Source organism: Hermetia illucens, chromosome 2 (genome assembly GCF_905115235.1).
Source record: "Hermetia illucens chromosome 2, iHerIll2.2.curated.20191125, whole genome shotgun sequence".
NCBI classification, from domain to species: Eukaryota; Metazoa; Arthropoda; class Insecta; order Diptera; family Stratiomyidae; genus Hermetia; species Hermetia illucens.
Genome location: NC_051850.1, coordinates 13,090,639 through 13,106,714, shown reverse-complemented (window position 1 = coordinate 13,106,714; position 16,076 = coordinate 13,090,639). Strand labels below are relative to the sequence as shown.

Genomic DNA, 16,076 nt, shown 5'->3' with positions numbered 1-16,076 from the left:
ATCCTATGTTAAAATCCTTGGTGAGCTAACTCAATGCTTCAAAACGAACTGCGAATTTAAACAAGGAGATGGACTTGCTCCCATGCTTTTTATCTTAGCTCTTGAATATGTTATCCGCAAACTGTTTAGGTACCCCGGGAACATTGCTCCACATATCTTCGAAAATAGCACATTCAATGCCAGACACCAAGGAAATATTCCTACAACTAAATGAAGCAGGACAAGAAGTCAGCCTAAGAATTAATGAGAAGAAAACAAAATTCCTGGTCAAATCAAGAAGACAGGCGCCAATACGGCAAAACCTGACAATGGGCGACTTCAATTTTAAAAACGTGGAGGACTTAGTGTGCCTAGGAGTAAACATAGTGAAGGATGGTAATGAGAAGGACGAAGTTCAGCGATGAATAATGATGGTCAACCAATCATACTACTCAAAAAAGTTAACTGACAGTTTCGTCCAGTAGATGCGGACTCAGGACTCCCAACATCATCAATAAAAAAAACATACTACTCTGTCCTAATGAAAAGTAAAAAGGTGCATAGGAAGAATAAGCTTCGAATTTACAAGACCATAATACGACCTGTGCTACTGTACAGCTGTGAAGCGTGGCCTCTAACGCAGGCGTTAGAGAAGTCCATCGACAAATTCGAACGTAAATTTCTACGTCGAATACTTTGACCGGTAAAAGATGGAGTTGACTGGCGAATTATATATAACCATGAGTTCTACCAGCTCATGACGACCCAGCAGCATCGGTTGTGGTAAAACCACGAAAATTGTAGTGGGCCGGTCACCTAGAACGGATGGATGACAAGCGAATACCTAACAGGGAAAAGGGGGTAAAGACACACCCGAAGAACGCCGTCCAGTGTGAAAGAGACGCAAATCAGGGTAGGACTCAGTGTATGTAAAAAAGCTGCTGAAATTTTCCAACAGAAGAACGTGATCGAAGGATTGAGATGATTGGAGGAAGTTTATCCTGAAGGCCAAGGGCCGATTTGGCCTGTCACACCATTGAAGAAGAAAAAATACTTGGGCTCTATGCTGAATTTAAGTTGAGCGGGGAAGTTGAGTTGGGAATGTCAAAACTCTTAAGCTACACATGTGAGGCTCGTCATATATATTCTACTGCATACTTTATCTTTCTATACAGAAGGTTCCGTACCTGTCAATCTAAGAAGGTATCCTAAGAACAGACATTGTTGAGATTTATCGTTAAGTCTTTCCGAGGTAGGCTGAAGTTGTTAACAAACATTTTTCAATCTAGATTTAACTTTTGTGTATAACTACCTTTTTACCGATACCTTTCTTCGATACCTCCCTCAATCCAAACCGACTTATACAATACAGACAACCGTGATTTGAAGTAGACTTTATGAATGATTGTCATACCACAAATAGCCGTTAACCAAAAAAGCCACCGGCCAACAATTGATTGTAGCAAAAAAGCTATCTGAAAATAAATTTTCGTGTTGTTGTTATCATCGTTAATAGCGAAACAATTGTAATTTCATTTCCACTAATTATTGTGTGTCTTCTTTGCGGTTAGCTTAAAAAAAAATACAATAAAAATACATACGCTTATATAAATAAGTCAGTTCACCATTCATGTTACGAAATATGGATTTATTCCACCCGTAAAGTATCTATTATCTGGTCATAGGCTATTCACCTCAGAAAAATTTGCTTTGCTTTAGAGAAACACCAACCATTATTACGTTGCATCCAATAAAAATGAATGTTTGTGGTGGTTTTAATAACTTTAAAGCAAACCAGAAGACATTAAATTAGATTTAAATTTAAATTAGTTGAAATTGGGTTGCGCTTTTTTAGGCTGTTATTACCTGAAGCTGTGAAGGGCTATTCACTTTTAACTTTCAAGCAATGGAATCACATGTTTTCACTGGTGTCACTCCAGTGAACAATGGGCTGCCTGTGTTGAGATAATAATAATAATGGCAAGTTTGATCGTAGTTCAGAGATACGTCCAATATGTTACATATAACTTTTCATACAATGCTTATTATTAGTTTCAAAACGGACAAACGTACATACTTTTGTTGGAACTAACCTTATCTTGACTATGACTAAAACGTTATTTGAGATAAAATTTTGTCGCGGTTTCTTTGTATTTCTGGTTATTTCATTCACATACGCAAGCTTTCTTTAGACGAGATAAAATTTCCAGAATAAGAGTTATTTGATAAACGCAAACGTATGACCTTTAGGGTCTTTAAATTATTCATTGGGATCGCTTCGAATCGGCCAGAGGAGCCTTTAAGATACGCTAAACCCCCGTTCATTATATTCCGTTCTTACAATGAGTAAACTAACAAGAATGATTGGAAGGCTTAAAGCTTTTATGTAAAACAAAACCTTATTAAAATCGCAGTTCTGTCTGTCTGTCTGTCTGTTTACAACACGCAGTTTTATCGAAAGCTATTGCCAAGAATTTAGACACATACAGTAAATGCCACGATTTTATCTGGAACTTAAGAGGCGTCCAGAGGAGGTGTAACTTTTTTATTGGCATATTTCGATTAGCAATCAATGGCAGCAGGTCTTAATTTTGATATCGGTTGCCAAGAAGTCTAGTGGTGGCACTCTCAGACAGCACAACATGCTCATATTACATGAAAGTGATTTTTTTTTGGGGAGGAGTAGGGTTGGCGAATGCGCTTACGCCCAGAGGAGAGAGAGGGGAGGAAGGGAGTTTAGTTAATTCAGCAAACCGCTTGGCATCAGGTCCCTTCGCCGGTCGAGCTGTCTTCTTCGCAATAAGAAGAGCTCGAACATAATACGCAACACGACTCCATTTGTCAGCGCTCCTCAGCATCTCTCTGACAATGTTGCCTGAAGAGCGCTTCCCTGTGTCTGCATAAAACTGCTGACGTAAGTCGTCCCGTCTTTCATAAGAGAAAAAAGTGTGCTCAGCGTCGTGCGCCACGCTATTGTAGAACACACAATCAGGAGATTACCCCTTCCGAATCTACAGATAACACTGAAAACTTCCATGCGCACTTAAAAGTTGGGTAAGGAAGTAATCAATCTCACCGTGCTTTCGGTTAAGCCACGCATCTAAATTGTCGATGATCCGCGTAGTACATCTGCCTCTTGACTCATTTTGCCACGAGAATTGTCACTCGGTAAGGGGGCGTTGACGTTCTTTACGGGCAACCACCTCTCGTAAGTTTTCGCCCTTGCAGGTGTAGATAGCTTTACGATCCTTAGGAAGGAAAGCAACGGGGTCACTCCCGCGAACACCATCACGGCCGGTTCTAAGACAGTGACAGTGACAGAGACGTCATTGCATTCTCTCTTGAGCAAGTCGCTTACGGGGCACCTTCTTGTCAAGGATATCAGTTCATATTTCCACGCCATAGAGCAGAACGGACTGCGTTGCTCCGATAGGAAGACATCTTCTAGTAGATGTAGGGCCCCCAATATTCGCCATTAGCAGATTCAAGAGACTCCAGATGCAACCCTGTCCGCTGCTGCTTTAATTCGCTCGAAGAAGTTCATTTTCGAGTGGAGCAGTAAAACAAGGTATTCAATCACTTGTTTTGACTCTATAGCTAACTCGCCAATCTATATAATTACGCAGGTTCAGGATTCTCCTTATGGTCATGATGAATACTTTGGTTTTTTCCAGCGGGAGGCTAAAATCATGAGTAGTCATCCATCGGCTTACCCTTTGCATCAATATGCCAAGTCCGCTTTCCGGTGGATGAAAAACCTACCTAAATCTCTATCGAACTAAGGAGAACGACTCCCGTGTTGAAACGCAACACCACGTCGAGGCCCGAAGGTCTCTGTTCGCTTGAACGTAACCAACAACCTCCATGAAGCTCCCACTAGGGGGCCAACCGCAACAACCGAACTGAACGCACGTACAACAGGAATTCTCCTGAAGTATGTGAATTCATGGGCTATCGCGGTTCGCATAGTACCAGTGTACCCCTAGTAAGGTTTCGTGACCTGTTGCCACTTCAGAGACTCGGGTCTGATCCCCGTAATTAGGCCTTTGGAGCATTCGCCTAGTGCATCACGGCCGGCAAACCAATGTAGTACAAGGTCTCTCGGTGCCACCACTATGGACTTTCTCGTCGGCCACTTGGCTTTGGTTCAGCCGACAGGGTTGCCGCCCCGTTTTCCTCATTGCCACCTCCCAGTGACAAGAAAAAAAGCCATCGCATTGAACAGCAAGTCTGCCCGTTGGCGGAATACCAGTTTCTAAACTTCCGTCAGAACACCATCAGGACCTGGTACCATCTTGTTTTTCATGGTGAGAACCGCTTCTTCGAGCTCTCTCATTTTGAAAAGAGGGCAAATCTCGACGCTTTCCTCACCATTGACAGCAACCGTACAATGCGGTCCATCTGGTCGGTACTTAGTATGCAGGGCTTCCGCAGAGCCCCGATTTTATAGCCAAGCCTCCATGGGTTCTTATTTACCTCGTTGCCCAGGTTCTGCCAGCCGCGAGTTTTGCTTCTATTTATAGCACTACGGAGTCTCCTTTTTGCTAATTTATACTCTACCTTTAAGGCGCATGTTTCCTCGCTGGCGTTTAAACGTTGTGCCAAACGGCGGAGCTTATGACACTCCCTCCATAGGTTGGTAATTTCTGCCGTCCACCAGTACATAGAAGGATTGTCACGGCTGGGGCCCTTCCGGGGCATGGAAGCCTCACACGTTGTCGTTATCAGGTTCATCACTGAGTTTACGATAGTGTCAGCAGCAACGCTACCACCCCCCGAAGCGTCGTCCAATGCGACTCTGCCTGTTCCAAGAGCTTCGACAAACTTCCCAAAGTTTACCCTTGCGACATTCCACACGAAGGAGGAGTGCAGGGTTGGTGAAGGCCGGCAAGTAGCGTCAACCACTTCGAACGCGATGTACTAGTGATCACTTGCCAAGAAGTCTCCCGTCCACCGATGATGCCAGAGATTCCGACGCAAAAGTGTTGTCGAGGATGCTTTCTTTACAACCTGGGCGCCGAATCGTTGACGTGGATCCGGTGTTTAGAACTATGAGCCCGGTTTTCGCCGCCATTTCCAGGTTGCGTCTCCCTCTGTAGTCTGGCTGAGACATGACCCATTCAAGGGCACTAGCATTAAAATCACCGCCTAACAGGATTTGCCCCTACGTGCCCAAAACGGCGTCCTCCATAGCATCAAGCCGGCGCCGAAAGTCCGGCATCGTCTCATTCAACGTCAGGTAAACGCTACAAAACGTTTAGAGATAAACACATAATCCTGACAAATCTATCCCCTCGGTCTTGGGCAAGAACACGAAGTTGAACGTCGTCTCGAACCCAGATGGCAGCGGTACCCGATAAGTCGAATTGCGATGGAGCTGGGTCCCTGTTTCGGTATTAATAATAATCGTTCGCGCAATCCATATTGGATCAGGGCCTGAGTGAGATTTCAATTGTAACCTTCCATACGACAGCCTTGTCCTCTAACTACTTAGCTATCCGGTATTGCTCTGTGATTAACCCAGATTAACTCCGCAGTGAACTGCGCTAGCAATTGGTTAGCGGTTGCATTCCAGTGCATGTCAATTTGTAGAATGCGGACTGCGGCCTAAAGATTGGGCACCGTCCCGAACCCGCAGTCTGTGCGACACTCTCATCAGACGCGCCACGGTTTCTGCAAAGAACGCAATTTTCGCTTTCATTGCAGGTTTTCGCTTGGTGACGTTGGGTACTTCACATTCGTACCCTGCATACTACCCATCCAATTTTGATTTTTCTACTGCTAAGGAGTTTGTTTGCATATCTCTCGGCGACTTCCATTACAGCGAATTTTTGGCCTCGAGCATTTACAGAGGTGATACCTGTCTGGGCATTATTTACCTCTGGACACCCTTTTCTGTGAGGCATCTTAAATTTTTAGAGAGTACATAGGCTTTAGACTAGAAACGAGAGGAACCCCTTGACCTTCGAAGAACGTACTCTTGCTAGTCGTCTTCGAGCCTAGTTCGACGAGGACCCCGTCACCATTCGTTCTCCGTATGCTCTGTTGTCTTCAGTTTTCATTCTGTACCGGATTTCACTAAGGTCTTGTTTTCTGTCGGTTTAATGAGCAGAGCCTTTCTTCTTCGTTTTCTCGTTTCTTCTGTTACTGGCCTTTGGTTTGTAGTCTCCTTGTCTTTGGACAGTCGAGTCTCTAGTGGCGTAGCAAGTTTGTTCCTTTTATCCTTCTTTATCTGTATTTTGGGCCCTGGAAACTACTTGGATTAAGTCTCCTTCAGGCACGTCTTCCTCTTTCCTCTGCGATCCGTTTAGCGCTAGCAGTGTTCTCAGCGGGAAATGCTGCTGTTTCTACTTTGCAAACCTCTTCCGCTGCTCTCCACGTTCGCCTGTAGAAGAAAATAGATTGAGAGAATGTCCAGTAGTTCCTCCAGTTCCATCAGCCCGTTTTTGACGCCTTGCCGACGTTCGTCTGGAGAAACATTGTGGACCGCATTCGCTTCATTAGCCTTTCCTATTCTAGCTAAAACGGTCGAATGTACTTCTACCCGGTTCGTTTCTGAATCCACCTGCTCAGGACTAGCAATTTTGACTGGGCTTTTTTTCCGGAACAGGGACACTACAGGGTATTGGAGTTGCCGTCCCCGCAGCGTCAGTCGCGCCACTTGGTAAGGTTTGCCCGTTATTTGGGCAGTATCACATCTGGTATTCTTTCGCTGGTCGCTGCGGTGAGCGACGTATTTTTGTGGTGTGTGCAAGGGAGCTGGCCGCAATAGTCAGGAACGGGTGTACCCTTGGGGACACAGCCACTACCCCAGTTCCCGGAGGCCTGACTTATGCTTAGCTGATTCCGAAACTCATGGATGGATCAGTGCTTGGTCAGCGCAACGCGGTCTACTAACATCGCTTCAACGCAGACTATCCGATCCGGGTCCCAAAGGGGCTGGCTTCTGATATACGTTACAACTACCACCTTAGGAGAGCTAGGCTCACATCTGTCGACATAGAGCTGTCCCGACGTATACCGGTCATTCGGAGTTCGCTCTTCACTGAAAGGCTTTTTCATGGCTATTACCTATGCGCAGTCATACTGTCAGCTAGGGGATCAGAACTTCTTACTAAGGCATCTCGGGGACGTCACTCCCGTATCAGAAGCGACCCGTTTAAGGTTACTGACTATCTCTGAGCGCACATGAAAGTAAATAGAAGGTATACTCAAGGCCCATTTATCAAGTGGGACGTGTCCTTAGTTTTAAGTCTCACAAGGTTTCCTCATTGACCTTTGCCCTTTTGTATCTATCCTTGACCTTTGCCCTTTTGTATCTATCCTTGACCTTTGTCATTGCGGAACTGAATGTACTTCCAGATTGACACAGCAACCTTCAGCAGTATCTAAACTCACGCTTGAAGAACAAGTCACTTTCCAGTTCATGGAGCTTCTTTATGTTAACAAATCCTAATAATTTCAACAAAACATCTGAAAGTCTTGGAAATTCGAAAGACCTTCACATATGCCATGAAAAAGTAATTCAAAATAATATCAAATACCTGACGATCTCATTAACATGTATATTTTCTAAATATGAGCAATTCAAAGCTCCGTCGGTGCATACTACACTAATTATGTAGACTTGTTGAAGATAGCTGTATACACTGAATATGTAGAACGTGTTATGAAGGTCTACCTTTTCTGAGATAATTTTCCACTTTCGCGGGATAAGCGACTTGTTTCCATTCCATCTGGTTCAGGTATAACAATCGCAAACTACTTTAAACTATTCATCTGATCCACTCTCAGCGAATTAATGGCTGAAAGAAAAATGCGACAAGTGGTACAAGTAAAATCTAAAATCTAGACTAAGATTGTATTCAAGTTTCGCTGACTGCAGGCTACATCGTAGTTAGTTGAAAGTTATTTATGATATTTTTGCTAGACTGGTAGATGCACTACTACCATATGGCGTATGAGGTTGATTTGCTCTGTTACCAAGTGCAAAATGTGTAGTACAGGTGCATGTATACGTACTATGACGCAAGTGCATATTTGCAACGTCAAGGACGTTCGTCGTCCTACATTCTATCTGTAGACGAACAGTGAATTCGCTAAGGAAAATTTGATTTATTGCCGATTATCACTAAAAGCTAGTATTGCTATAAACACAAGTAAGTTCGAATGTAGTTGGTATCTACCTATTTTGATTTGAATTAAAACTACATTGCAAAGCAGGAGCTGAAGTTGATTTTACGGCAACACATCACCTCAAATGTCCTGGAGATAACTAAAAACTGACATCCCATTTACATTTACAATATATTATGCATTTTTCAAAAGAAGAACTGTTTCCAGTTTCTTATTTCTGTAAACCCATTAATCGTATTGTTGTGCTATTGCTGTCATCATGTATAACTAGATGGACGGTAGAGCTATTTGATGGTTGGATCGATGGCAATCATTCAGTAAATGAAATTCTTTGCAATAATAAAACGTTTGACGTGTAGAATAGGAAAACCCACTTTTCCAATGGTTTACTAACCACCAATTGATGGAAATAGATTTTGAGTGATAGGTGATCCTGAACTTCGATATATCCTAGAAATAGGGAAACCGAGCTAGTGACAACATTCTTTTGTTCTTCCTGTACCTAAGCAACGATGATATTTGCAGTCGTGATTTATTGAAAATTGTAAAGTTACAGAGTTTTTATAAGACATTTCACCGATTATCGTCTGACTGTAATCAAACCAGGTGGCTGACAGTTGTTCCGTGTTACGATTGACTGTCTAGAGCTGTTTGATGATAAGGTTCAAAGAAATATCTTTTTCACTTATTACCTTAAGCGCCTAAAAATAACTTGATGGAGCAATTGAAAGGGGGGGGGGAGGGGTGGCGATCAAATATTTGCAGTATTTTACTGATTCCTCAAGCTGAACTGGCAATCATAAAAATGTTATCAATGGCAGCTATCATGAAATTTGGAGTGCTAAACAGTTTGTGGAAACAAGTGATATATTTTTTCCGTAGAGCAGTTATGAGCTCAGTGGTTAAAGCAACAAGATGATTATTAGTGATTTAGGCTGCTGCCGTGTTTTTAGCTCAGGCACATTTTATTGGTGGAAGAGTGTGGCTTTGTTTGAATGGAAATTTAGAATAGGCTACGCCCCCTTTTTAATGCGAATTTTGGTCCGAACTAAAAAAGTACATATTTTTCATCAAATGGATGCGGACTTAGGATCCCTCAATCCTTAAACAAAACATATTTTTTTAGTAAAAAAGAAGGCGATGGTCACGATTTAAATGGGTGTTGTGTATCATGAATCTCAATATTTCCCGTACCACTATCCCTTCCCTTACAAGGCACTGTTCCACAAAAGTAACAAGCTTTAATCAATTTATATCTGCGTCCTACTATCAGGGTATTCTGACCTAAGACAGTAATCAATGGCGATAACTCCTTTGTGGGTTATCCCATGCAGTGGAACCCTTTATTACAGGACGGGCGACTCAGCGTAAATATTATAGTTAAAGAGGTATGCAAGCTTCTCGGAAAATTGTTGAAGTAGCTGAAACATATTGCCAGGAATTGACAGCGATGGCTCTCAGATGTTGATGCTAAGTAACGCTGAAAGTTTTATTGTTGTTTTGTCTGTTAGTGCCCAAGCAACAATTCTATTAAAAACGTGACGTGCATTGATTCCAACCAAATCGTCCTTTGGTTTGAATCTATTCAACGGACGTCGCCTCGCTGCCAAACAGCTCCGAATTTACCTTATATACGATGTTTTCATTCTTCTCTTGTTTATGTATACTTTTTAAAGTTTTTTGTGAAACAAAACCCTGTTAGAATCGATTCAATGTCTGCTTGTATTTTTTTTGACTGGGCAAAATCCGTCATGGATACGCATCTTAAATCAAGGATACGTATGTTGGACTTTCGCCGACTAAAACCTCCCATATTTTCTCCGCACTCTTCCCGCGGGACCACCGCTCTGGAATTGCTCGCGGTGTGGTTCATTTTATTAACTATTCATGAAATAGTTACTTCTGCTTTATGTGGTGTTAGTTGCATTAGTTTTGCCTCCATGCCTCCGTTAAGCTTCCGCTTCTTTTATCCCTTGGCGCATCCGTTTCACCGCTCCATCTACTGCATGCCATGTGGTTTCCAACGCCAAGGGCCCACCTTATTCTTGATGTTTCTCCTTGGGCAGACGAAGAAAACGTGTTCTGCATCTTCAAATGTAGGACAATCTGGCGATTCATCCAAATGGAGCCTATAGAGTTATTTTCTGTACCCGCCATGTCCACTTAAGAATTGAATCAAATCGTAACTCGACTCGCCATGGTTTGGTGTATTCCACATCCTTATGTTCGGGATCAGCTGTACGTCCACCGACAATTTTTCGCCTGATCCCATGCTGCAATGACCTTATTCGGTCAATTTCCTTGCTAAGGCTCGCTCGTTTTTTGTTCGAAAAGGTTCAGCCCGAAGTCTTTAAGCCAAGACTTGAGCAATTATTAGATATAACTCGAAAACCTTGCCTATTGTATTCAGAAGAGAGAAAGGTCCATAGGATGTTGGTTCACCTATCGACCTACCTGGCTTCAAGATCAATACAAGCTTGTGTAATTTTCACTCTGTGGAAAAAGTTCCTTTTTTTAGGCAGCCTATGAATACCCGTGCGTGGTTGGGGATTGGGGGATTGGGCTCCTTTATCCTGGACTCGTTTTACTGCGTCCAGAACTTCGTCTGCGGTTACTGGAGGGATGTCTTCAGCACTAAGTGATATCGTAGGAAATGTAGTTTCCGGATGTTGGGGAAACAGTGTCGAAACGATTTTCCACAATGACCTGGGACACATATTAAAAGCAGACTTTTTACTGCCAACATAATGGATTTGTACGCGCCTGTCCATGGGTCAGAATCTGCCTCATTACAGAGCCGCTTGAAGCAATCGTTTTTACTCTTCACGATAGTCCATTGTAACTTTTTACGCACGTGTTTATAATCGAGGTATTGCTGTTCACATTCCGGCGTCTTTCTTCGGCATTGACTTCGTCATATGACCTTCAGGCATTCCGTGCGGTTTTTCGCTATTTCAGCGTTCCACTAGTAGTTGAGATTCTGCATTTTAAGAGAATGGACGCATCGCATGACCGATATATCTCCTGGGACAACTGTCTTAACTGCAGCCGTTCCAGTAAACTCATTTCACCACCGCAATAATTCCATAAATTTATCCTCATCAAGGGATGCTGATGGCCAACCTGGTTTTGGTCTCTTCAGATTGATGTTTATTGTTCTAAGTCGCTTATCAATCATCATCAACGACGCAACAACCAGTATCCGGTCTAGGCCTGCCTTAATAAGGAACTCCAGATATCCCGGTATTGCGCCGAGGTCCACAAATTCGATATCCCTAACAGCTGTTTGGCGTCCTGACCTACGCCATCGCTCCATCTCAGGCGGGGTCTGCCCCGTCTTCTTTTTCTAACCCCTTATAGACTCTGTTAGCTGCCAACAACTGTGCGCGGATTTCATCGTCGTAACTGTTATCGGTTGTGATTTTCGACCCTAGATAGAAGAAGTTACCAACGGTTTCAAAGTTGTATTCTCCTATCTTTATTCTTCCCATTTGACAAGTGCGGTTTGATGTTGTTGCTTGGTTGGTTTTTGGTGCTGGCGTTGTCACTATATATTTTTCTTACCTTCAGTGATGTGCAGCCCAAGATCTCGGGCCGCTTGCTCGATCTGTATGATCGTTCTTCCGATGATGTCGATATCGTCAGCATAGGCTAGTAAGAAATGTATTGACAAACGATTTCGTCCAAGACAGAGGCAACTCGTCAAGCGCTGCCTCACCTCTGCCCTGGGAGCAGCTAGGCTAAAGCTAAATTATTGTTTAGGATAAGTGAGGGATCCTAAGTCCACATCCACTTGATGTTGGATCACAAGCATTAAAAAAATGTGTCGACAAACGGTTTCGTCCGGGGCAGATGCAACTCGTCAGACGCTGCCTTACCACATAGGAAAAAAGGAGCGTTTCCCATCTGATGCCACTCACGGTCACGCTGCTCCCAGGGCACCTGATTGTCAGTGGGGATTCTGGGTGATGTTGTTATTCGAGCTCGCAGCGTCATGCCAACGAGATAGTGACCCGAGTCTATATTGGTGTCCCTATATGTTCTGACATTTATCAAGGCTGAGAGATGGCGGCGTTCGATCCGCACGTGGCCAATTTGGTTGAAATTGGTCCCTTCTGGAGAGGCCCACTTTTGTTTGTGGACCGCTTTCTGCGCACACCAGGTATTTCCTACAACCTTTTCGTTTTACACTGCTAATTGAATAATCCGTAGTCTGTTATCATTTGTATTTTGATGTAATCTGTGGGAGCCAACGTATCGCCTGAATACAGATTCCGTTCCTACTTGACTGTTAAAATCCCCAAGTATGATTTTAATATCATGTCTGGGACAGGCTTCGAGGGTTCGTTCTACTGCCTCGTAGAAGGTATCCTTCTCCGACTCTGCAGTCTCCTTTGTAGGGGCGTGAACGTTAATGAGGCTTATATTTCTAAACTTGCCTCGCAAGCGCAGAGTGCATAGCCGTTCGCTTATGTTTTCAAAGCCGATAACAGCAGGTTTCATTTTTTGGCTGACTAAGAAACCTACTCCGAGCACATAGTTTACTGGATGGCCGCTATAATATATGGTGTAGCGACTCTTCTCCAGGAAACCGGTCCCTGTCCAACGCATCTCCTGCAACGCTGTCGCATCAGCCCTATATTGGGACAACTCCACCTCTGTACAGGGAACGCACGTACCATGAGAATATGCGCAAATCGTTATTCCATTATCGTTGCCGGGTTCGTCGTTGTATTATCCGTCCAGTTCGAGGCTCTTGTTGTGGCTTCGTAACAGGTTCTTTTCCGTGTAGGGTTGTCAGTCCTACCCAACCCCCAACCTGGAGGACCAGTTGATACATTAGTTCCGTTTTTAGGCGCCGGAGACTCGCCTTCATCTTTTTCCGTCTGCAGCTTTTCGTTAAGAAAGAGCTGCCAGCGGTCACCACGTGGAGGTTTAGGTGGAAATAGGGTTTGGTAGTAAAGCTGTTGGTGTTGGTTCAGCAGGCGTTTCCCAGGTTTTAGGCTTCATCATGGATACCAATCCACATTTCGCCCTGGGACCTATACTACTCTTTGACCACCACGGGTAAGTATAATATTGGTTCTAATTTCGAAGCACTTCGTTTCGTATGAAAAGCAACCCTTAATTCCAAGGAAAAAGGATTGATTTAGCAATAGCTCGTTCGACTCTGGTGCTCGCTTATAATGAAAATGCGGGGGAGCAGGATTGTTGGTGGCTTCGTCCCGTTTTTCAAGAAGCATATTCAAGAGTATATCCAATGTCTTCCATGTATCAACCACTAACTCTTTTAACGGTAGTCGAGTCCCTCTTTACAGAAATATTACACCTCTAAGTCTGCTGTTGCGCATTTATGATTAGTTCATATGTTATTGAGAATGTTAATAATCTCAAATGGATGCCTGATAACCTTAAAGAAAGAAAAGCCAAAGAAATCATCTCTTGATGTACAGGTGCAATTGAAACTCCACAAATATTTTATCAGTCCTAACGCACTCCTAACATGTTTTTTACATTGCCCATATTCGATTGGCGAATTACCGCCAAGTAATCAATCGGTTTCCTATAGAATACCCTCTGAATAGCAAAAGTGACAGACAAAGGGATCAAAACATGATTAGAAAAAGAGTTATTGATTTTTGTTTTTGATAGTTCTGTGATGACAATGGAATTCCAATCTTTAGTTTATTTCTAATTAATAACATTTATCAGCCATCAGCTATTTGATAGGCTACTTTATTGCGACATTTATTGAAAAAATAACAGCTTCCGGAAATAAGTAGTTTATCAAAACTTAATATCTAAAGATTGAAGATCGCTTAGATTGAAAATATGTATTTAAAATTAAATCACAGTGATATTTCTATATAGGGTAAAGGAGGGAGAAAAGTTTTTTTAAAATCAGTACTCAAGTGAACCCAGTTAAGGTATTCTCCAAATTTTGATTTAATGTAAATTCCTGGAAAGTATTGTTTCACATCTTTACAAATATCAGTACTATTGGCCGCCACTGCGTTGCTATCTAAATTCTTGTCATGTAGATAGTATTTAGGTTTGGTTGAGCCAGGACTTCACATTTGGAAAATGTTTCCTTCCTTTCGAGAGTCAGTCAGTCAAGTGTCACATAAAATAATGGAAAAGAATTAACTCTCCCGTTCTGAAAAAAAAGCAATGGTTCCTAAAAATTGTCTGCACTTTTTTACCTTTCAATTTGGTAGTATCATCTTGACAAGCAGTTGACAAGTCAAAAGGTTGACATAGCATAACCCTGATCCTGACAAATCTTTGCATGTCTTTCTGAATCCACTCTTCATCTATAAACAAAAGGTAAAATCCGGCGAGTTACTATATTATTTAATGGTCTCTCAGTTAAAGTTAAGCTAACAAAATAAAAAATAAGCGAGTCTTGAAAAAATCCTCCAACGAGTCCTGGTCTTTGGAGCTGATACCTAAAAAGTAATCACAAATTGAACTGTCTTTTTCTATTCATTCCTTTGCTTTCAGTACTGTGTTGAAATTAAGAAGATTCAGCAAATCTTTGTGATCATTAAGGGGGTCATCCCGTGTGTCGGGTTGGAGAAATCGATTTTTTTTTGCATGAATTGTATCTATATATAGTGGAGAATATGTGGGCAAAGGGATTTTCCGATATTCCGAGTCCTTCAGAAATTACAGGGTTAAACAGGTAAGGAGTTTGCAGCCGCGGCTAGAGTACTCGATGAGAAAGAGCATCGAATCTTTTTTTATCTGTTAGTTTTTTACCTGAGCCTTATTAATTCGAACACAGGTATAAATATAAAAAGATGGAAAACCAATCAATTGTCTAAACTTATTTGCTGTTTGGAATAAAAAGGATAATCCAGTCTAGAGTGAGCACCGAAAGACGTTCAAGTTATAATCAGTTATATTTTGTTTTAAGTATTGTGCTGTTTGTGTGTTCAGTGATTTTTTTAAATGGATCATACGAAAGGAGATCGCTTTAACGTTCAACGTCATGCTCGCATTAACAAACGAATATTTCATGAGAATCGATAGTTATCAGAGAAGAAAATGGACTTCGCATCAACATCAGCAAAGAAACTTTTAGCAAGCATGAACATGGATGTTCCAATTGCGACAAGTTTTGTATATTGTATATTGGATTTTGCTGGAGTTTTCTCCGGTATTTCTGCAAATAATAAAATATACGTAGTAGTAAAAAAAGAATACGTAGGACATGTCGAGAAAAGAATGGGAACGCGGCTTATTAATGCAAAGAAGAATCACAAAGGCATTGGTGGAAAAGGGGTTGGAAAACTTACTGATAAGGACCTCACTACATTTCCTGGGCTGGCTATTCGTCGACACGCAAATTCGATAGAAGGAATGAAGCAAGAAATTTGGGAAACTTTTTTCCATAAATGTTCTACAGACGAAAATCCTCAGCATCAAAATTGTCCAGCAGGCGAGGACAGTTGGTGCAAATGGCGCAAAGCGGAAGCTAAAGGAGAACTGGATAGTTTTCCCCACGAGAAGGCACCTTTGACTGAAGAAGTTGAAACAGTCATCAAACCAATCTACGAAGATTTGTCACGAGATGATCTCTTGAACAGATATTTAGGATCAGAGACCCAGAATAACAATGGGTCGTTAAATGCATTGATCTGAACTTTCGCTCCTAAACACCTTCATTCTGGGGCCAAGGTCGTAGAAATAGCCACTGTTTTGCCTGTAATTATTTTCAATGAAGGATTCAATGGCATTCTCAAAATCCTAGTGACAATGGGATGTCAAGTTGGTCACATATGTCAGGTTTATGCCGACCGCCGTAATGAAGCGCGAATTTGGCGGTCCGAACGACGATCGACTGACCTCGCTAAAAGAGCCACAATTGACACCAGAGAGCAACAATCGGCCTTACAAGACTTTTTTGAAGAAACGGAGAGTGCTCTCTATGGAACAGGTATAGCAGATTAATGGTG

General features: G+C 42.4%; 1 protein-coding gene across 1 annotated transcript in view; it reads left to right on the top strand.

The window, feature by feature from the left end:
* LOC119648296 (sphingosine kinase 2-like) overlaps nt 1–16,076 on the top strand; it is an 80,830-nt gene that overhangs the window by 21,557 nt on the left and 43,197 nt on the right. The window lies entirely within an intron of this gene.